Genomic DNA, 6,000 nt, shown 5'->3' on the forward strand with positions numbered 1-6,000 from the left:
TCACATGATAAACATGATATCGCTAAACCACAGCTGACTCTCACACGATAAACATGATATCAGTAAATCACAGCTGACTCTTACACGATAATATCGAGTAAAGATATTACTCACTCAATAAACAAATTATCGAATAGGTGAAAACCATCTCTCATACGAGATCCGAAAACTGTTTCTTGTCCATCAGATTCAGTTTCCAAATAGACTTAACTTTGCATATAATAAATATTGTTTGTTTGTTTTTGTTCAACAAAACTACACGTTATTCACTAGGACTAAATCTAAGCAGAGAAACCTACAAAAACAACTAACAGAAGTTTGCACTGTTACTGATGGTGGTACAATTCGCCATTATTCCCAGCTTCAACAGCCAGTAAAAAACGTCTGACTTAAAAATCAAGTTCAATATATGACTTTACTCGTGTGTTAGACTGTTCACCTCAAGTATCCTTGTTCATTATAGAACTTTACTCGTGTGTTGGACCGTTCACCTCAAGTATCTTTGTTCACTATAGGACTTTAGTCGTGAGTGAGACTGTTCGACTCAGATATCTTTGTTCACTATATGACTTCACCCATGTATTGGACAGTTCACCTCAAGTATCTTTGGTCACTATATGGCTTTAATTGTGTGTCACTAACTTTCTTTGAACCTTACAGTTTGGCGCGAAATGGCCAGGTGGGTTAAGGCGTTCAACTCGTAATCTAAGGGTCGCAGGTTCGAATCCCAGTCGCACAAAACACGCTAACTCTTTCAGCTGTAGGGGCGTTATAATGTGACGGTCAATTTCATTATGCGTTAGCAAAAGAGTAACCCGAGAGTTGGCGGTGGGTGGCGATTACCAACTGCCTTTCCTCTAGCATTAAAGTGCTAAATTGGGGACGTCTAGCACAGATAGCCCTCGTGTAGCTTTGCGCGAAATTCAAAACAAACCAAACTAAACAGTTTTATTCATCTAATAGACAATTATGATAACAAAAACATTCAACGGAAAAACTTCAAATTTCACTTTTTTGAATGATCGTAAAACCACACATATAACATAAGTTTTATATATATATATAAGATAAAAATGATACATTTTATCAGATTAAAAATTAGAACCTTTCATGATATTATTTCTTTAGTTTCAAGATAGCAGTATAATTAGCCGTCAGGAACCATTACTTCAAGGGTTTTGTTTGGACTTTAACCAAATAACAGGATTCACAGTAAATTTTACAGCGCGTCTTCAATTGCTAGTTCAGCTGCATCACTATATAAACTTCAAACCTTCAAGTCCACAGCCCTTTCTTGTGTAATCTACGCCTATCCATATTGCTTTAATATAAAACACTTACAATCGTGATGCTAAAAAACAATAATAATAATGCGCATGTTCAATAAAGCTTCACACAAAGTGATATATACCTTTACATTAAGTCAACATGGCTGGGTGTGAAATTAAGGCTAAAATGCTTGGAGCGTGAATTCGAAGTTTCATGATTTTTGTCCTACTGCCTCAAAAAAAACATGTTTCGCACTTTGACATAGTTGTTGCTATTGGCTAGCTTTCTTTATTTTTTGTGTGCAAAACTGTGGAAGAAAAAAGCAAACTAAAACATTATATGAATCGTTAAAAAGTTCTCAGTATATTTTTAGTACAATTATTTTGTGCTAAATATATCGTAAATATTGACATGCAGGGCACCTCTTAAATCGTTTTCTGTAGCCAGGTGGTTAAGATGCTTAACTTTTAATCTGAAAGTCACGGGTTCGAGTCCCCCGTCATACCAAACATGCCCACCCTTTCAACCGTGAGGTCGTTATAAGTTAATTCCACTATTCGTTGGTAAAAGAGTAGTCCAAGAGTTAGCGGTGGGTGGCAATGACTAGCCGCCTACTCTTTAGTAATACACCACTAAATTGGGGACAGCTAACTCAGATAGCCCTCATGTAGCTTTGCGCGAAATTCAAAATCATATATTTTCTGTGTTATTTGAAAAGTTACCGATGTCAATTTGTTCATTTATTTTGTTAAAATTTACCGTGTCATTTAACCAAACAAAACGTTATATTTTATCAATAGTGCATAACAAACTGTTTCACTTTAATAGTAATAGTTTTCAACAATATGATCGAATAGAAAAATATGTGTTTGTTATTTTTAAATTACATGTTTAAACGTTCTAAAATGATAGTGTTAATAAGACTTCACATACTGCTGTTAAAATCGTTGAAAATAAAGAAAGTTTTAGCAAATTTTCATGTTATTTAATATTTACAGAGTTTATTTATAGTTATAATATATTCAAGTTATTATCCAAAATCATAAATGTGGTGTGTATTGTGTACTTTGGCGTCTAGCATATATAGTTTATACTGTTTTACCGCATTAAATCGTTGGACTATTTGTTTCTATGATTCGGTCAAAAGTTATGTGAAGTTCAGTGACTTACCGATAACAAATTAATTCCTTCGTTATTTGTTTGTTTTTAAAGTAAAGTCCCAATGGGATGTCTGCTGTGTTCACCCTGGGAATCGAACGCTAAATTATAACATTATAAATTCGTAAACTTACCACTGTCCCACGGGGAGACTACTTCAATCTTTCGTTAGCGTTTTCAACACGCTACAGGCTACGTTCACCTGTGGGGCTAACTTCACAAACACGTGTTTCAATAGAAATTGAAAAGTTAACGTATGCCTATTTAACACTTAAAGAAAATTCAAAACACTTGTAAAATTTCTCCAGTAATTGAATAAGCTAACTTATTATCTTACTAACTGATCTTATCTCACTGATTATCTTACTAGCTAGATCACTGATGAAGAAACAAACTTAATTACTAAAACTCTTTAATTCATACTGAGGCAATTAATTAATTTATATTGCTCAATATGGAATAATACGAGAAGCTTTGAGATTCAACAGAGGCCTTAATCTTCATCAAATTTATAGTACAGTGGTACCTCGGTTCTTGAACTTAATCCGTTCCAGAAGTATGTTTGAAAACCGATTTGTTCGAAAACCGAATCAATTTTTCCCATAAGAAATACTGTAAATTAAATTAATCCGTTACAGACCTCCAAACATTATGCATTATGAAGCATTTTAAGTAAAAATATTGCTTATTTATACCTGTATAATAATACATGCATAAAGTCAACCACAAAAACTATAAACACAATAAAAAAACAATAAATGAAAATTTAACTGCACTTTACCTGTGCTGAAAAGAGCTGATGGCGTAAGTGAAAGGTGATGAGGAACGTGGAGAGTAGAAGGGTTATTATTGCTTGGAAGGAGAGTCACCTTCCATAAAAACGTCAGGTAACTCTCCTTCTGGGGTTCTTTCTCTTTTCTGTCTCTTTGCACCGCTACAACCTGCTTAAGACTGACTGAACCTATTTCTCACTAAAAACTTGTCCAATGAGGTTTGTTTCTGCCTGCATTTTAAAATGTTTCTGAGGTAAGACATGGCATTATCATTGAAAAGGTTTATGCTGCGGTTTGCTACAGCTTTGTCAGGGTGAAATTTTTCCACAAAACTTTGCAACTCTCCCCATTTTCCACACATTTAGTGAACTAGGAACATCCTCCCTTCCTTCCTCATCTGAAGACACTTCCTCAGTTGCCTTCTGTTGCTGTTCCTTCTGAAGATCTTGGAGTTCTTCCATGGTGAGCTCAGTGTTGTGGTCTTCCACCAACTCCTCCACATCATCACTTCTCACATTCAAGTCCATACACTTGCCTAGTGAGACAATAGCCTCGACAACAGGCTTAGCCTCAAAACCTTCAAAGTCTCTATCTGCTGCTGATTCTGGCTACAATTTCTTCTAGGCTGAGTTCATGGTCCTCAAAGACACTTCCCTCCAGGCTTTGTCTATGATTCTCAAGCAATGGAGGATATTAAAGTGATTTTTTCAGAACTCTCTGAGGGTTAACTCTGTGTCAGAGGTCACTTCAAAGCACCTTTGAAACAGTGCTTTGGTGTAGCGTTTCTTAAAGTTCGATATGACCAGCTGGTCCATGGGCTGAATGAGAGGAGTCGTGTTAGGGAGCAAGATTTTCACCGTAATGAAACTGTACTCCTCCACTAATCCGTCCTCCAAGCCTGGTGGGTGAGCAGGTGCATTGTCCATCACAAGAAGGGCCTTGAGTGGCAATTGTTTTTCCGTGAGGTAATTCTTTACACTTGGGGCAAACACTTCATGAACCCACTCTATAAACATTTTCCTGGTTTCCCATGTTTTACTATTAGCCCTCCACATGACATTTAATTTACTTTTTAGGACATTAATTTTTCTTAAAAACCCTCGGGTTCTCAGAATGGTACACAAGCAAAGGCTTAAGTTTTAAGTCCCCACTTGCATTACTACATAACAATAGAGTTAGTCTGTCCTTCATTGGCTTGTGTCCTAGCAGTGACTTCTCCTCCTTGGTGATGTAGGTTCTCTTTGGCATTTTCTACCAAAAGAGGCCTATCTGATCACAGTTGAACACTTGTTGGGAAATAAAACCCTCAGCTTCTACATGGCCCTTAAATTCCCTAACAAATTTTTCAGTAGCGTCTTTGTTAGAACTGGCACCCTCCCCATGAATCACCACACTATGTATGCCACTTCTCTTCCTAAATTTTTCAAACCACCCCTACTAGCCTTAAAGGCATCACTTGTATCAGCACTCATTCCAGGGGTGTTTTTCAGGAGGTCAGCATGCAACTGTTTTGCTTTATCACAAATGACGGTCTCAGAAATGCTATCACCAGCTAACTGTTTTTCATTTACCCAAATCAACAACAGTTTTTCTACCTCTTCCATTGTTTATGATCTTTGTTTCGTAAGTACTGTTACTCCTTTTGCAGCATCAACTCCTTTGATGACCTCTTTATTTTTCAGTATGGTGCAGACTGTAGACTTCGCCATACCAAACTGTGTAGCAAGGTCAGACACGTGAACACCACTCTCATACTTCGCTATAAGATCTTTTTTCACCTCTATTGTGGCTCTAACAACTTTTCGTTTAGATTTGCTGCTTTAATTATCCTTCTTTGACCCCATGGTGGCTTATTTAATCAGAATATTTAGAAAAACAACAAAAACAAAACAAAAAGAAAAACGACAACGTTCACAGCAGATGTTAGTGGGGTGTGGACTGAGCGACAAGTGCAGGCAAAATGTTTTGGGCAAGCTTGGCGTGGGCTGAAAATAGTCGAAGGGTCGTTCGGGTCATCAGTCGGGTTATTTCGGGGGTTCGGACCACGAGAGCTTGGTTCGGGAACCGAATTTATGTTCGACAACCGAGACATTTTTTTTCTCAAACAATATGTTCGAAAACCGAATTGTTCGAGAAGGGAGTCGTTCGAGAACCGAAGTACCATTGTATTAATAAATTAATACCGTGCAAATTAATCTAAAATAACACTCATCTCCAATATTAATAAACACCAAATTTATACGAACATAAGTTTCGTCATTTTCAGACACCCGCTTTAATCCAGTTTTTGTTTGTCAAAACTGTATTTCACGAAACTCTCAAACTCCATTCAATCGTGATATTGTATAAAATATTCCCTCTAGCGAACAAAACATTAAACTATTAAAAACTATCCTAATATTGAAATAAAACATTGCTTTGAACTTAAAATATCACAATTAACAACAAAGTGGTTATTTATTATTAACAAAATTGATATTCATAGTTACACATTGCAATCGCTATATAATAAATTAAACCTGTTGAACAAAGTACAATAAAGTTTGTGATAAACGTAATGAAATCTCTAACGTTTACTTTGTTTAAGTTGTCCAAGGTTTTGTTGATGGTGGTGATTTTCTGTTCTGAAAATTATGGCATATAAATGGAAATAACGCTTGATATTTGTTGTTTCTTGCTATATTTTCACTGGAGGATCTCTCTTTAGGCTCCTAGGGGCTTAGTCATAAATTATCAGGTTAACGTCACGAAAAGTCGGGTCTCGATACCCTTGGTGGGCTTAGCATAGATAGCCCATTGT

This window comes from Tachypleus tridentatus, chromosome 6, assembly GCF_004210375.1.
Source record: "Tachypleus tridentatus isolate NWPU-2018 chromosome 6, ASM421037v1, whole genome shotgun sequence".
NCBI lineage: Eukaryota > Metazoa > Arthropoda > Merostomata > Xiphosura > Limulidae > Tachypleus > Tachypleus tridentatus.